We start from the raw sequence: 18,041 nt of genomic DNA, 5'->3' as shown, positions 1-18,041 counted from the left end.
CTCATGAATTTTTCATACAGACTACAGATGCACTGGTTGGGGCCAAATGCTGTCCTCAGTTACAAGTCAGTGTCACTGGTGAGCTGTCAGTGGCAGCGTTGTGAATGTATTTCAGCGTAGTACTGAGATTTAAATGTTTTGTTTCTAGTGTGTGTATGAGGGTAAGAATTAAGGAGATGATAGATAAACTGATTGTAAAAATAGATAGGAAATAGAGGTTCATTTTCCAGCCCAACATGCTGCTGCCAGTACTGAAACAAGAGTAAAACCATTACTCACTGCCCTGCGGGTGCTGCACCCTGCAATGAATGAGTACCATATTTTAGAATATCTAGTAACATTATGAAAAACTGAAGTTGAAGCAGAAGTTCAGATCTTAATTAGTGAAACTGCCTTTCCACCTTTGGTGCTGCCAGCCAGAAAAATCTGACTATATTTTCAACTTTCCCAAACGGACTTTGCCTTTTCCATTCTTAGGACTGCCTGTGAGACCAAGAGCAAGGAAAGGTGTAGCACAGAAGGCAGCTTCACATGCCTTCATAGCCTGGTTTCAGGTTGGTAATATCCCTCTGAAGTTTTACTGTATTCTTTCAACCTCCCTGTTTTTCTTTACTTTGAAGTTAAAAACCAAGTTAACCTTTGACCAAGAATTTCAAAATCACCTGGTAGAAAGCCCTTCCCTTTCTGCTGCCTGATAAATGACAAACGCTCCTCTGCATATAGGACTCAAAAAACCTCTGTAGAAAAGACGTGAGGCTTTATTAATTCTGAATTGCAGTTTTTCTGGATAATTCTCTTTAGGAGGAGGCACTTCCTCCAAGTGTTTGAAGCTCTTCCTTCCTTTTGAACCTGGAGAATAGAATACTGAGCAAAAATAATTAAAGGGAAAACGCTAGCAGCACTGTCATGATGTGAAGACCTTAACTGCAGCTGGGGTCTGCCAAGTAAATGAAGATGGTTGTCAGCCTGGCCAGCTCAACACCTGATATAAAAGAGGAACCAACACAAAGAAAGCTAAATGGAAATATGCCCCTGCCATGTGGTTTTGGTGCTGTAATGATGGAAAAAAAAATCCCTTTGTGCTGAGCTTAAGGTTGTTTTATTTCCTATTGCTTGTCTCATTCAGCATCTATTTTCTGAAAAAGGGCAGAGCATGGACCATTGTTGATTTCACAGCCCTCTCCAGCTAGTGGGCATAGGAAGTCATCTCAGCCCCTGTACTAAATTTTAATAGAAAATGAAGAGCTTTGTCCGGTACAGGGTAGATGGTGTATTTCATATTTGAAATTCCAGTCACTGCTCCCTGCATGTGCATCTTGAGGTTTCTGCATGAATCTGTTGGTAGTTTCCTAGATTTCTGTCCTCTTGTAAGGCTTTTTCAAACTTTTTTTCCTGATCCTGTGTCTGGATGGCTCACAGGGGCACTCATGGGCTCTGCTCTGTCTGTGGGAGGGTCTTGTGTCAGGGGAGGGCTGGGTATTGGTACCTCCTGGGCATGGCACCCTTGGGCGCTCTGTGAGCCAGTGCTGTGCTCCTTCTTGCCTAGCAAGAAGGCAAAAGGCTTCACATGGAGGGCGCTTTCTGTCAGATGCACAGGGTAGCATCAGTGGCGTGGCTCAGCAGACCTACAGTTCTGAGTGAGAGGGGGAGATTTACGGACTGCATCATGGTCTGCAGAGCTGGGTGAGTGGTCAGCACCTCTCTTGCACTCATAGGTAGTCCAACAAGCTCTGCAGTGTTGTCTGTGCATATGTGCTGAATGCTTCTGCTGATTCTCTGAATGCTTCAGAGATTCCTGCTTGTGATGCAGCTCTGAAAGCATCGTGGTAGGACATTTTTAGTACCTTTCCAGGAGGTGATATGTACCTGGAAGGGACATTCTTCTGAAGGAGACAGTGTTGTTTATTGTGGGATACACAGGGATGGCAGGTGGGACATGAACTCCTGAAGTATTACCAGGATAATGCAAGATAGGTCTTTTAAGAGAAATCATAAACATGCTTGGCACATATACACAGTAAAGTGTCTCCTGTAAGACTCATTCTTCCAGTGTTGCCTAATCAATTTGGTACGCTGTTTTTGAAGGTTTGATTTCTTTTATGCCTTGTGTCTCCTTCTGGTATTCAGATGTCTGGCTGGTGAGGCCTTTTCATGTTATGTGTTGTATTTATAGCCCTTATGAACTTGTCTTGCAAAATCACTAGATTTTAATCACTTACTTCTTTGAGAACTGAATCTTAAATATGCAGACTCCTTGGCACTTAGACAGCTTTATTTGTCTATCAAAATACATTAAAGGCAAGTCAGTCTGTCGGAGCTAACTTGAAAGGGTTACTGATTAAGTTATCAGCTTTATTCACGGGCAGCACAGAGGTGAGTAACAGTAGATAGATGGACAGAAAGATTGGAAAAGGATTATTAATTTAAGTGTCTTGGAGTCATAAACTCGCGTTTTAGCAGAGCAGGTTTGTCATTATCTGTTTTGCTCTTTCTGTGGGAAGTTCTGATCTCTCTAAGGCTGCTGCTGAGTGCCATTTTGAAAATCTTGTCAAGGGTAATTGCTGTTGCGAAGGTAGATATTCACACATTCTGGAAGATGCTTGGGATATAAAAATGGTGATGTCTCTAGCTTCCTATTTCTTTGCTTTTTCTCTTCTTTTCCTGAAATTTTGAAAAAGAGATGTTAGGGAGTGATGCTGATAGAATGGATGGACTCAATCAATTTTGGAGTTTTTAAATTCCATCTTTTCTTTATTTTGTCTTTTGAATTCTTCTTTTCTTTGAATTTCCTGGATTTTTCTTTACCTTTTAAATTATTTTCTGTGGAGAGTTAAAATTCTCAGAGAGGTTTTTAGACATAGAATATGAACTGTACTGACTGAACAAAGAACAGTTCCTATTGTAGCCTGTCTGTGTGGCAGCATGAACACAGAATGGAAGAAAACAGGATATTAAAAAGGAATCTCCAAGATGTGATAAGTCCCTTCTTCTTTGCTACTAAAATACCTTAAAAATTGAGAGAAAGCTGATAAAACAGTGTGTTGAAGACAGGCAATATACTGTATAAAAGCACAAGTTTAGCTTTCAGCTTACATAATAGATGGGAAAATGTCACTTCAGATTATACTAGTTACACTAAATGCCTGTCTATTAAAAGCAATTGAGGTTTTTTTCCTGCTGTGCTGGCATATAGAGCTGCTGTCTGCCATGCTGTAGCATTCAATCAACACAATTTCAGCTATGTTGATTTTTTTTTCCCCCTGAAACTCTCTCTGTCAGTCACTTCGCAGAACTTGCTTGGAATTACAGATACAAAAGTTGTGTGACAAGGAAGCAGGCTGCTGTTTCATCAGTCTCTGCTTTCCAGTGTCTTTTCTTGGGGCAAAGCAGAGTTTTGGAATGTCAATTCTTCAGATGTTGTGCAGGCAAACTGCTACTTATGCTAATTTTACTAGGTAAATTTTGGGGAATTTTGATCCTTAGCATTTGTATTCAGTGGTGGAAATGTGATATGTTTAGTTTAAACTTTTGGAGGCACAGTGCTTGAAACGGGCTGATGTAGCATTACGTACCATGTCAAAAAAGGAGAGAAGCTTAGGTTATTGCTATTATGATTTTTCTTCTGAAATACAGGCAGAAATTGTTTAATTTATGAGGAATCTAAAGTATTTTTTCCTCGATTTAAGAAAGAGGCTTCTTTTTGTGTTTATGTATTTATTTTTAACTAGCCACTTGAAAACCTTGGCTGCTACATTTTGTTTTGCTTTAGGAAAGGAACTGGCCAAAGTGATCTTTCATTTACTCCAAATAATGGTGCTACTCTGATAATAGCTAAGGATTTTATTTTTTGCTGGGTTTTGATACTAGAAATAGGATCTTAAATTTTCAAAAGTGACTCATGATTTGGCAAAAAGCCATTTTAGAGTGTATAACCTAAAACATCTGAAAGATGGTATTCAGTTCTTCCTGGAAATAAGATTCCATCAAAGACATTTCAATTGGCCAGAGAAGTGCCCAGGCATCCAAAATCACCACTCTTATGTGCAAACTGAGCTTATTAGATTTCCTTCCAGACTATGTTTGAAAGCTTTAAATAATTTCAAAAGGTTAGAAGATCAAAATCAAACAGATTTTTACGTCTATCTGTAGTTACATAATACAGTGTGATGATCGTATAGTTCATGATATAATGTCATTTATTATAAAACTATTGTGTTATTATTGTTTGTATTAATGCAAGGGGAAGGCGAGCAGGCATAACTGATGGCTAAGACAGCATGTTAAGTTCTTCTCTTTTGCATACTACAGTATAGAATCCCTTGTAATTTTCGCTTTACAGCCCTTACAACACTGATTTTGTGGCTATTTCATGGCATCATAGAATGGTTTGGGTTGGAAGGGGCCTACCAAGAGCAGAGAGGTCTTCCACTTGATCACATTGCTCAAAGCCTTATCCAGCCTTGCCTTGAATATGTCTAGGTTGGGGCATCCAGAACGTCTCTGGAAAACTTGTTCTAGTGCCTCACTATCCTCACAGTAAAGAATTTCCTCTTAATATCTTACCTAAGCCTACTCTATTGCAGTGTAAAGCCATTCTGCCTTACCCTGTGTCTGCATGTCCTTGTAAAGAGTCCGTCTCCAGCTCTCTTGCAGGTGCCCTTTAGGTGCTGGAAGGTGCTCCAAGGTCATCCCAAAGCCGACTCTTCTTCAGACTGAGCAACCTCAGCTCTCTTAGCTTGTCTTCATCAGAGATGTTCTCCAGCCCTCCTACCATCTTCATGGCCTCCTCTGGACTCACTCCAACAGAAAGCTGCTAAGAAGCCTGACATAAAAGAAAAAACTAAAGCTTGTGGAGCAAAATGTAAAACCTAGCAAAGGTTCTTAAAACAGCAGCACCAAAATCAGAAGTTTCATCAAATGACAATTTATATATTGGTAGATATAAGGGGTGTGCTGTGTTTATTTCTGCTAAGGAAACATTGTTCAGATTTTTGTCACCAGTAACTCCCTGTGAGGATAATCTGAACCAATACATTGTCCCCAAAATACATCTATGAAGGCAGTCCATTAGCATGAGCTTATTGGTGTATTTCGTTCCCAAACACTGGCCATTCCTCTTAAGTGCTAAAACAATCGGGAAAATAATTTGAACCTTATAGATAAAAAGATCTGATTTCAAATAGATGAGACTGTCACAGTCATATTTTGTGTTTACAGCATCATTTTCAGCACAGCATAAAATGGAAATCAAAAAATCATTTAAGGATTCACCATGGATGTGTCCTATGGGTCAGGTTTTCAGTTCATTAGTGTTCTGAGTGAAGAAAGCAGGTACAAAACAGAAGGAAATCTAAAATTGTTCCATGAAACAAGGAGCTGCTCATCAAAAAATCTGTTAATAAGTTGTCAGCGTCCAGTGGAAGATGTGTTCATAGTTAATCATTTTGATTCTTCATCGATGAGGAAACCACAGAGTGTTCTGTCCAAGTTTTTAAAGATGCCATCCAAAATGCTGTCCAAGATTTTGATTAAAATAGAGTATGCCTTTTGCACAATGAGTTGTTGTGGCTGGATCTAATTAACAATGAACAATTGGAACTACGAGAGAACAAAATAAAATAATGATTCAGATAAATTACAGAGGTTTTCCATTACGTAGTCCGTATGACTGATTCCAAATACAAAAATCGCAAACTGTGGGGGTTTTTTATTTCAGGATCAAACACCAAAATTGAAATATTTTGTGTAGCAGAAGCTCTTCTAGTTTGTAAAATTAAAAATGTGGCTTTCTAATCTATTGTAGCTTAGCTGTTAAATTCACTTGTTTTGTCATAAAATCACAGAATATCCTGAGCTGGAGGGGACCCACAAGGATCGTGGAGTCCAGCTCCTTGCCCTATACAGGACAGCCCCAAGAATCACACCATGTGCCTGAAAGCATGGTCCAAGCACTTCTTGAACTCCTTTCTTTTAAACAGGAAATTAAACATTTATGAAAACGTTTTCTGAATGAAATGGAAAAGAGAGAAAGTAGAATATTTGTGTCTTAATATTGCCTATGGGCATGGAATCATGCATCAGAGGGATTAAGCTGGAAGACTATGAACCTCTGCCGCTGTCTCCTGTTTTCCCTGTCCATCTGCTCTGCAATAGGCTTTGAGCCCCTCCTATCACCACCAGCTGATGTGGAAGGATAGTAGAGGTGATGCTGCCCATTCCCTCTCCAGTTAAATTGGGACCACTTGTACCCCCTTGTGCCTTGGGTTTGCTCCAAGTGCCTCCTGCCACTTTATTCCTCCCTGTGCATTCCTGTTGCGCTGCCTTCCCGTAGCCCTGACTGGTTCAGGGATCCATGCCAGAAGACAAAACATTGTGATTAGTACATAAAAAAAAAAAAATTACGCTTGGGAAACATATTGATAATATTGATAGTGCAACTGCTATCTTTTGCATGGATCTGGAATTCCCTTGACCATCTAATTAATCATAGTGCCTGTCTCCATAAAAACAATCAATAATAAAGTAGATTTTTTTTCTGGTCATACATTGCACTAGCAACTGTTCCAATGCATTCAGGTGTAACCTTAAAAATCCAATACAGAATTGCATGGGACTGATACCAGTAATCAGTTATTTAAAAAATTTAAACTAGGAAAGTGAATCACTGATCTCAGAGAAGAGGTTTGGGAAATTAATTCCAATTTTATTTATCGTATTTTCTTGAATAACTGTCAGATTCTCCATTTTAGTTTACCAATAAGCTAGTAAGGTCAAAGCCATCTCAGAATAAATTTACACAAAGTGTTTTGACTTTGTGATTCCCAGCTCAATGTTTTACTGTGAGGAGATGTAGAAATCATTGCAACTTAACAAGAGAGGAAACTGTGGTGGCCATTACTAAATAAAAAAATATGCATCATATAGTGAAATAACTTCTCAGCTACGTTCTGCCCATGGAATATATTGAAGTGAAACCTTCATTCTTTTTAATTCAGACAGTGGGATGCTTGAAGTCATCTTTGCTTTTGTGTTTTCTCACTGTTGGGACAAGCAGACTGCCAGCCAGTTTCAAAGCATCTTCAGGGCACGGCTGTAACTGGAGTGGGTCTCCTGGGGAATGCTGTGCAACCAGCCACAGGTCTCTGGTGCACTGGGAACACCTGTCCTTGCAAAGCTGCTGGTGAAACAGGAGATCCAAAATACTGGCTGCATCTCCTGTGGTTTAGGGCATCCTGCTCCTGTGTGTCCACGTGCCTTTCATGACCAGATGGACCAGTGCAAAGGCAAGAACATGTTTTTTGTCTTTGGTGGTGTGTTACTTACTGGGTCGCTGGTGGTGGTGTCCCCCCAGGAGGCTGCTCTGTAGCCAGGGGTGCTCCTCGCTCCGTGGTTCTGCTCGTGCCCATTGTGCGGCTGCTGGGCACGGCACGCTGCACCTCTCGGGCCCCGCTCCCCACTCACTGCCAAGGCTTGCAGCAGCTGACATGCTTTGGCTGGTTGCTGGAGTGCATCACCCGCCTTTAGTGTGGTTTGTTTTGGGCTCAAGGTTTGCCCTGCTCGTTCATCATCATTTGCTAACCATAAAACAGGTATATGCTACCAACCTCAGCCTACGTAGGGGGAGCTTGGCAGAGTCTGTGGGCATCCTTTAGCACGATATGCATTTAAAATCCCTTTTATGGTAAAAGAGCCCTTACTATAAGCGGTGATAATGCTCAGAGGATTTCTTTTAAAAAAAAAGTTATTTTGCGTATAGTATTTCTTTTAATACATCCTTATGCATAAACCCTCTCAGTATAATTACAGCTTTGTAAATCCCCATTATTTGTTCTCTCTTTATAATAAAAGGATTTGTCTGTTGAGTTACAATTGCAAATACCTCATAAACCCAGCAGCTGAGCATTATCTGTGATATACTGGAAGAAACAAGCAACCACCATCTCTCTAAAAATACAGGAGTGTAAATGAAGCCTTTTTTATGGAGCATCCAAAGTGAGGGAAATAGCACTTTCCCCTTGCCTGCTAGTTGTGCGTTCGAAGTTTTCAGTGTGCATGAACCCAGTTTTGAATTTGAATACCTTGATAGATGGTTGTTGTTGTTGTTCTCTTTTCCTTTGGTAGAAATAAACACAAAAAGCAATTCCAATGGATTGGCTTTGATACATTACTACATAGTTCCTAAACAAATATCTTAGTCAGTTCATCTCTTAATTGGAGTTTAGCCCTATTCCACCTTTCAAAAACAAAACAAACCAACAAACAAGTCCTGAGCTTCAGCATACTTCACCTTAGCTCCAGAAAGTAAAGCAAATATAGTTTCTTAAGGCTTTTGTCCTGTTAGCTTAACCAGAAAACCTTAATTCAATAAGATTTTTAATTTATTCATAGTTGATTATCACTAGCAAATGATGTCATTGTCACTAAGTGTTTTCTACTGCCTCTCCACAGAAGATGAAGAGAAGTTAGGCAGCTGCAGACACTAATGAAATATAACTCCGTTTTAAGTGAAGATTTATATTTGCTCTATATACTGGGCACAGAGAGGCATTTTCCAAAGCCCTTTGTTAGAAATACATTTCTGTTTCTTACATTGGCAATCAAAACTGCCATTTGAAAAACACTTCCCAACAGAATTGTGGGCCTGATGATTATATAGCGTTGTTGTACAATGCACCTTAAAATCTTTAGAGCACCATAAATAAGAAGATATTACTCTTCTCTTTAAGCTTGCCTTCAGTGACTTTCAAATGTCAGATTTCCATTTTATTTGTTCTTCAGGTGCTTTTCGTAGCTCTCAATATGCAGTATGCAGAGCGTAAGGCCATTTCTTGCTCAAATCATGCAGTCTGTGCCACAGTTCTGAACTGCATGGGGGCAATTTACTGGGAGACATGCTGTACGTAAGACTTAAATGAGGGCACATGCCATACAGGTAGAAAAAAGTAGAAGAAAAAAATGTAACAAAAAGAAGATCCTAAACTCAAAGCGCTAGTGTACTACTGACCAGTTCACCATATTTTTCCCCCGTTAGATACATGTATTAAACCTTTGCTTTCATGAAACTTGCCTTAATTTTGGATGGAATTACCCTGATATCTGCATTCCAGTGTGCAGGTGTGATGGTTGTCATCCACCATCCCAAGAAGGACAGAACAGCACCAGTTATTAGAAAAAGCTGTGAGGAGGGGGAAATACGTGTTCTGGATGTATCATGAGTTGGAGGCTGCCAGGCTTTATTAAGTTCTAGGATGTGTTGGGTTGGTAGTGACACCCTGGAAAAGATAACATAACAAAGTCTGTCATGTTTTATTCTAGGACTCAATAATGAATTTTACTGGCTGGGGATATTATGCAGCAATACTTACTGAACATTTGTCCTTCAAGATGCTAGCTTATTTAATTCGGCCATCTCACAGGAGATAAACCAGAGACAATTAAGAAAATCATAATCAGTCACTTGTCAGTGGGTGATTATAAACAGAAAAGTATATGCTTTCTGAGAAAAAGTATGAAGGTCCAAGTCTTGTCTCTGCAGTACATTCTTTATGCTTACTCAGACATACAGACAACGATTAAAATCAGGCATCTGGTGTAAAGCAGTCTGAGTCTAAGGATGATTGAATGGCTGAAGAAATCTTGTTTTGGCTGTCTCAGCTTGTCTGCTCTCTGGGTTCCTCTTCAGTAAGTTCATGGAGGAGGGGAGAAAATTTCAGGGTGCTGTTTGTACCATCAAGCTCAGAAGTGGTGACGTCCACCCATAGATACAGTATATGGTTAAACACACGTGGGATGAATTCCCTGGATTCCCAAAACTTCCCATATCACCATCGTAATACTGTGCATGTAAAGCTTGAAGGTTCCCCTTAGATTTTTACTATTAACTGGTTGGGTATTTTTAAGTTTTGATGAATATCAATAATTCAGAAATATGTGTGGTGTCTTGTTTTCAAAATCCTGATGCTTTTCACACTGGGGTCTTTGGTCCTACACAATGTTTTCAAGCCTAAGGGGAATGCAAAGTTTCTCATCAGCTACAGTGTACATCGTTGTGCTTTCTGTGGCTCTGGGCCAGGCCCTATGGAGATGACATCCTTAAATACCTTTCAGAGGAAGAAAATAATTTGATTTAGGGCATATGATTATGTTATGTACAGAGAGAATAGCTGCCCTTTTCTGGGACCTGCTTAGTTCTCTTGAATTCAGTAAATTACAAAACTGCATTAGCTTTTCTTTTTAATAGCATAAACAATGTGCTTTTTCTATAAAGAGTAGTAGAATAAGTTTGAAGATTTTAAACAGTTATTTTTGGTACAGTTTTTGTTTTAAAGGTAAATTAATTTATCGTTGTACTTTTCAAAGTCAAGAATAATTGCGACATTAACATTTCTAATGTAAATACAATGTACTGTCATAGAACTTGAAGGTCTACTAGCCAAAGTGTATTTAATCTTGTTAATTCTTCATTAAAGCAGAGAATTGTTATGGAGATGCTGGCAAAACAGGACTGCAGACATTACTGTCTGTGGACTCATCATATACTGGGGAGGATAATAGCTTCTGGACAGTGTTTTTGTAGCATTTTCTGTAAAGCAGTTTTGAGCTCTTTGGTATGGTCTCAACAGGTATGGAGCAGTACCAATGGTGATTTTTGTTTCCACATTATTCCATCTCTGAACAGTTGGATCAAGCTACCTGGCTGATGTTTAAGACTTCTTAGACCCAGGAGCACGACTAGCTTCCAAAACAATCATTGAAGTCCCTGATTTCTATGACAGCCAGTCATCAAGAGCATTAATAAATGATGACTTTCTTGGGCGCTTTCTTGGGGAGCAGGACAGGTGTGAGATGGTGGCTCTTGGCTGATCATGCTGGTGGGGCAGCAAAGCACATATTCCACTTGGATTTGGCAGTCCATGCATAAGCAGGTATAACTGTGGGTGGGGTCATGTGCAGTTTTTTGGCAACAGTGGTTAATTTTTAATGCTTTAAATGGAGCATTTTTTATGAGTTTTCTGCCTCCCAGCTATGATCTTGTTCTTGCTGTCCAATCTAAACACAGGCTTTCTTCTGCCCTTTTATTCTGCAGAGAGCCTATAGTTGCATGCTGATTATGATTAGCATTGTTCTGGTAGTGAACATTCTCAGGATGCATCCCTAGGTCCCAGAGTTCAGACTGTGCACACAGGCCTATCTGCTGCCTCTCAGCACCAAGCAATCCAAGGCACACTGTGTAGAGTTCCAGAGCTGGGAATGCCTGTCACAGATTAGACTTTGGCATGCTGCAGTCATGGCTTTTCACTCTGCAGAGTGCATGGCACGACTTGCTAACTTACTGCAGATACTGGAACTGTGAAATAAAATGGCCTTGAGTCAAGACTGGTGGGGCAGGAAGAATTAAATTAACTTTCTGTGCCAGCAGAGTTCCTTGCATCTTGAGGAAGAGCTTTGCTGAGGGAGGTCAGTGAGATTTTTCCCTGCTGTCTTTTTCTTTCTGCTATGTTTTTTTATTCTTTTTTACTCCACCTCCACTGACATGCTTTTAATTCTGACTGGGAGCTGCTAAACAGAAGTACTGAAAGCCAAACTTACTGGAGCAGCTTTAAGAATGAATTTATCTCCTGGTCAGGATTGCTCATCCCCCACCCCTTTCTTTTTCCCTTCTTGGCTCTGATGGAATGAGAACTCCCTGGCTTTTTCAGGCCTGGTTGGCTTTCTGGGATCTTTTGAGAAAAAGGAAGTTGTAGTTACTTTGTTCAGTCAGTCTCTTTGTGGACCTCTGAACACCAGAGCATCCTGCAGGGACTAAAGTAAACTGAAAAAAATTCTGGGGTGAATCTCTCTAGAGGACTGAATAGATTTCCATCTTTTGGTAACTTTGTTCTTTTCTAAATGAAGATGTCTGTGATAGGTGTGAGGAGCTTGAAAGGAAGTTTTAATAGGATGAATGGGATTTGATGGATAAGAAGAAAAGTATAAGAAGAAAAGTACTGCTCTCATCCCTAATCTGATATCTGTTCAAAGACTTAGGCTGAATATGTACTTTATATCTAAATTTTCTGAAGAGTACTTGGATGTCTTTTCTCCTACTGTGTACTGGATAACTGTTGGATCATATGGAAATGAGTTGTTTTCGCTGATTTGGTGTATTCCTTTTAGAGATTAAACCCATATATTAGTTAACAACAAGATATCTTCAGGTTTTCAGCCTCTGCTTAGCAGCATACAACAAAAAAGGTGAAATAATAATGACTGAAACAAAAATGAAGATTTTTATTTGTACAACTTCATGCAGTCAGAAATTTTCTGTGTTTAAAAGTAGGAAATTTTCATCTACATCTGTTCTGCTGTCTGATCATTTTAGCAATATTGGTTTCCTGTGGTTCAACGAGTGAGTCTTCCTTAAGAAAAATCGTGAACAGCTTTGGTAGCAAAGTACATTGTTTTAACAATCTCTATCAGTAGGGATTTTTAATGGTAATTATAGTATTTATAAAACTGAGATGGTTCATAAATTGTTCTGAAAAAGATGGAACGTGAAAAAAGATTTATGATTTTTTTTTCCTTTTTTTTTGGTACCTGTATTGAAAAGATAATTGTAAATACACCCTGTTGAATTCACAGAGCCTCTTGTCACTGAGTGTGGACAGTTGTCTACTTAGTTTAACTTAACGGTACTGATGTGCCTTTGAGGCAGTCTGGTAGAATCCTCCTATAGTCTGTCCAAAGTTAACATGTTTGGTGACTGACAACAAGTATAGTTTTTACTGTAAAGAGGCATATGCTTAGCAAAATGACACATCTGAATATTGCAATGTAAATGTCCTCACTTTTTTTACTTCTTTGTTTTTTTCTGTAGCACTTTCCCCCTCCATCTAAGCAGTAGGCATTAAGCATGAAGGCAGTGCAAGCAGTTAACAGTAGATATATTTTAATTTTAAAGTCTTTGACAAGGTGTCCAAAGTGCAGATAAGGCAGGAAACCTGTTAAGTCTTCCGCAGAGACCATTGGATGCTTGAACCTCACTTATCCAGGGCACACTGGAATGGAGGGTATCTCCACTTGGGTAAAAGCCACATCTTCTGAGGCTAGAAGCTTCCTGCTACCTGATGGAGATAGTAGTGGGTCCTCTTGAGCAAATGTCTACTGAGACCATCGGGCTAGACAGGCAGCAGGGCCCATGAGAACCTGTGATAGGAGGTGCTCATGGTCCTCATTTTAGCTTGTCCTGTTATCAACAGCAAGATCAGATAAGGAAACCGTATGCAAATTGTTTTTTTAAGCATGCTAGGGTGGTGGGGTTTTTTTTCTGGGAGTCATAAAGCCTGCCAAAGTAAGCTTTCATTCTTCTTTTAAAAATATGTAGGATGTGTTAAATATGCTTCAAAGCAGCTTGTGATGTGAGTGTTTCTAGCACAGAAGTACTTTGCTTTTAAACTGTGGATCTTGTCACAAGTCCAGGATGACTTTTAGTCTTCTTCAGACTTGCTTCTGTACCTGCTTTATGGTGAAAGCAGGCAAGCCTGTAAGCTACTGTAAGATACCTGTAAGATACTCCTATCCTTCCCAGAAAGAACCATTCTAGTCCCAGAAAATTTGTGCTATGGGCTGCAGTAGTATTGAGACAGGTGAGTAACAGAGAATCAGGGATCCAGTTTGTCCTCAGTTGCACTCTGGCTAGCTTCAATGGGTGTTTTGCATGAGAAAAGTAAGAAGGATTTGGCTCGTGCTGTAATAAATCCCACTCAATCCTATTGAAACCCTGCATAGCATCCAGTGATAAAATACTTACTGGTTCTGTCCCTCGATTCCTGCATGCAAAATCTTTCTTAAATTACCTTTTGTGGGTGACCCATGCCTGAAGCCAGACAGGTAAATGTGAATTAATCTGGTACTGATGCATGTTTTAATAGCTGATTACCAGAGGGAGCTGTAGAAAAATTAAACCTATGAGGATTTTATGTTTGACTAAGTAATTAAATGACCTTATAGTTATTCTTCTTCCTTTAAAGGTACACGTGTGCGGGTGCTCTGTTGTGGGAAATCAGACTTTGTAAATGTCAGCTCTTATGAGCTGACTCCTAAAAATGGGATCTCATGGCTTTTCTGAAAAAACATCTGGTTAACCCAATGATTTTCTGCACTCCAGGAAACTCTCTTTAAAGTTTACCTGTTCCATTTGTGAAAAAGTCTCATTTTATATATCTCTCAAAAATTTCAAGTGACCATGCCCTAAATGAAGGGAAGAGGCACTTTTGCTATTCTCCTAAGCTTTGTCTCCCTCAGATTGACAGATTCATTTCTAGAAGACTCTGTTTTAACCCTGCTGTCCCCCAAATCACAGTATTTTCACTGTAGAGCATAGAATTCATCTCTTCAACCATTGCATTGAGTGCAAGCTTTGAGGCCAAGCTTCAAATTTGTCCTTGGCAAAGATGAACAAGGTCTCTCCTTGTTTTCTCTTCATCTGTAAATCTCTAACCATACTGACTGATGCCTAATGAAGTGTACAGAAAGTGCTAGAGGTTGAGATGCTTTGCCTGTGAGTCAGCATGATTTTCTCTGCTTTTCAACAAATACTGCTAATAATTGTCAGATTTTATTAGACTTGGCTTTTTGTTTTCTATCTCATGCTGTATATTATGCTAATTTAGAAAATGAAATAAGAAAAAGTGTGATTTTATTCTTGCATGCAATGGTAACAAAAGACACCAATTTACTTTAGTCTTACCAGAATCCAATTCCCAGTTATAATGCTGATGCTTGCAGGTAGTTCTCCCTGGTTGTAAAAGACTGGAAAAACCTCACAAAGAAATGAAAGGTTAATTAATATTTTTGCAGGCCTCATCATTCACTGACTGTTCTAAGTTATGCCTGAACTTTCCGAGAATACTCTTAAAGCTTTTTTTTTGTTGTTTTGGTGGTTTTTTTTTTTTAGTTTTATGATGTGTGTTGATAAATTGTTGACAAATGTGTCATACAGAGTGGCTGAAAGTAGGTGTGTATTGAAATGGCTTGATGCTTTAATTCTTTTAAACTGCCACTGACCCTACCTGTTTGGGGGTTGAGCAGAAAATAGCTACTTTTAAAAAACCTTCCAGGCTGAGAAACTCTTTGAATGGGCATACTGCAATGCAAACCCATCTTATAATAAAAAATATCAAATGTCCAACAAAAGTAATGGCAGCACAAACACAAATACTATTCATGAGATAAAGCGTGAAGTGAAAATAAACCTACTGAGTGTGCCTAATCAGCCTGTAGTTTAGGTGGAGAATTGATGAGATCAGTTATTTATATTGATATTTCCAAAGCACTTGAAATATTTGTTCAGAACAGCTAATTAAGATGGCAAATAAATAAAGGCCTTCACTCGAGTGTTGAGAATGATTAACTCTGCAAAATAATAGAGACTTACTACGGTTATGTAAAAAGAACCTTTTAGTTTTGGTGTTAATTGAAGTGAAACTAAAATAGTTACTTCAGAAGGTTCTTTTTACCAAATGGATCTTTAATACAGATTTCTTTACTCTTTTCAGTGAAAGAACAGAAAATGAAGCTCTAATAAGGTAAGGTAATTTTTTTTAATCCACTTTACTAAGATATTCAAGTTAATTTGATATAATTTTAACAAATATACTCAGCATTTTAGGCTAGATCCTACACCAGTAGATTTCAGCATTTCGCTAGTAGATCCCAGATTGGGTCAGTATGTCAAAGCATAAAAAAGAAAGAGTACAGTATTGCAAAATAAGTCTAACAACATTTAACTTTTAGTTGTTGCTACTGAACCACTGTTTGGTCCTTAATCAAAATAAGATGCCGTTGTAGATTTGGAAACTTCCTTTTGCCTGTAAGAACTAGAATTTAGAGGTAATTATTTTTCAGCAGATGCTATAGTTTTCACTATGCAGTCAATGAAAATCTTCATTTTCTTCCAGTTTGAAAATGGAATATTAGAGGATATGCTGATAAAATAAGCAGCTTGGTCACAGATTTTTTGTTTTTGAGATGCGGTGGTGAAATTTTATGTGTTACGTAGTTAAATGAATAAAGGAGGGGTGAACTCTTCCAAGAGTGAATATTTCCCCTTATATCTAACATGATTCAGTTACATTCTGAAAATGGATTTTGTGTCATCTGCTTGGTGGGCAAAAGGCCGAAGAAGGTCTTTCAATACACTACCAACTGCATGGGATGTTATAAAAGTGGTTTTATCTTTCCATTTCTTCCGTTGCTAGTGAGGATGCTGATGTTCATGTGGTGTGTCACCTAGAAAGTGAAGCATCTATGTCAAATAACAAAGCCAGGTGTACAACAGCAAGTTTTTCTGACAGGCAGCTGAAGTATGAACCTGTTCAGAGCATTACAAAAATATATAATTACTCTTCTGTCACAGTTAATATTTCAATTATAATAGTCACTCTCAGGATTCCAAGGAAGGGAAGTGTTACTAGTTCTTGTTTTCTTTTCGTCCCATATTTGCCTGGTTTGGTTTTTTGTATCAGTGGTTAAAGAAATATTTTGCAGAATTGTTAGCTGGATTTTGTACACCTATTTCAAGTCAAATGGCTTCCAAATGGAAGAGTGTTCAAAAGAATTTTTTTAAAAGCTGTTGACATCAGTAAAAGTTGATATGTCTGCATAAACTGTGCTCCCAGTTTGCAGAGGGGCATTGGAATAAGGAAGAGGGAAGAGAGAGGCTTCAAAAAAAAAAAAAAAAAAAAAGAAAGCATTTAAGCTATGCAAAATATAAACTGCTAGAAACCACAAGTGAGAAGAAATGTGAAGTACTAATGGAAAAAACAGTAGTGTTGTGAAAAAGTAATGAGGTGTCATAACAAATGGTGGTGTAAATAGCAGACTATCTTCGCAATTCTTACTTTGTATTGGTACATGGAGAGGATGTGCATCTATTTGCAGCTACAAAAGTGTGTGCTTATATAATACATCTCTGACAAGATGCTGCTGTTTTTCACCCAGTCAGTGAGAAGGACTGAAAACCCTTCTGGAATAGGGCTAATGAAGTTAAGGAACTTTATAATGTGTTGAGAACCACATGGGTAGTGAAGGGATTTAGTAAATGCCGGGAGAAATTCTAGTTCTGAGCAGTCTTTGTACACTGATCTCATCAGCATCCATGATCCAGGAAGAACACAAGTCCTCCTTCTGTCTCTTTACCAGGATTCAGCAATACAAGCACTGGGCAAACGTTGAAAAAATGAATTAACGTTGCTGTGTCTGTCGTTGATCACCTAACACAAGGCAGCCTTATGTGGAGCCTCTGAATGCTACTCTAATACAAATACCTAAGTAATATGCCTAAGTAATATAGCATGACAGCAGTAAGGGGAAATTTACTTAGTTTGTTTACCAGAGTCACAGCTGGAAGTATTTTAGGGTATACATTGCTCACTCCTGGATTTCTGCCTTGGCAGTGCCTGCAGAAGTACCAGGTCATTTTTATGTGATTTGACATATGGGCAGTAGAAAACCACCTGCCATCAGCCATCTTTTTCTTTCTAAGTTAACTGTAGTGTTTAGTAACTACTGATCCAGTTTGAGCTGGAATTTTTCAGCTAGGTTGAAAATGAAGCTCTGCAGGTTCCAGTGCTATTCATCCCAGATTTCCAGGTCAATACAAATGGGTGCAGTGGAAGCTGGAAAAGCTTGTTAAGGAAGATGTTCGGTGCCTTCCCCTGGCATTTGAACTGACTTTTCTCTTTTAGTCTCTTTAGTCAAAAGCTATCTCTAATACACCACCGCAGAGGCTGTGCCATTGACTCAGGAATCCCTGTTTTAGTTTGCCAAGCAGGCAAACTATTTATCTCAGGTAAGAGAATTTGGGGGTGTGATGTGGTTAGTATCTAAAAATACCAATGTAGGGAGATGGGATAGGGCTCCAACAGACAAAAACATGGCAAGATAAGGAAGAGGAGTTCATGTTGGAATTAAGGTACTGTGGGTGTAATTAACCATTGGAAATGCTTAGGAAGGAATGTGGTAGATCACTTGGAGTAATTAAATCAAGATTAGATCTGCTT

General features: G+C 38.9%; 1 protein-coding gene across 1 annotated transcript in view; it reads left to right on the top strand.

Annotated features, from left to right (window-relative positions):
* THRB (thyroid hormone receptor beta) overlaps positions 1-18,041 on the top strand; it is a 153,245-nt gene that overhangs the window by 14,819 nt on the left and 120,385 nt on the right. The window contains exon 2 of the mRNA XM_066320017.1: positions 15,537-15,566. The gene's annotated coding sequence lies outside the window, so the exon portion shown is untranslated. The remainder of the gene's footprint in view (positions 1-15,536; positions 15,567-18,041) is intronic.

The sequence above is a fragment of the Sylvia atricapilla genome, chromosome 1 (assembly GCF_009819655.1).
Source record: "Sylvia atricapilla isolate bSylAtr1 chromosome 1, bSylAtr1.pri, whole genome shotgun sequence".
Classification (NCBI taxonomy): Eukaryota; Metazoa; Chordata; class Aves; order Passeriformes; family Sylviidae; genus Sylvia; species Sylvia atricapilla.
This window is presented reverse-complemented; position numbering and strand designations above follow the sequence as displayed.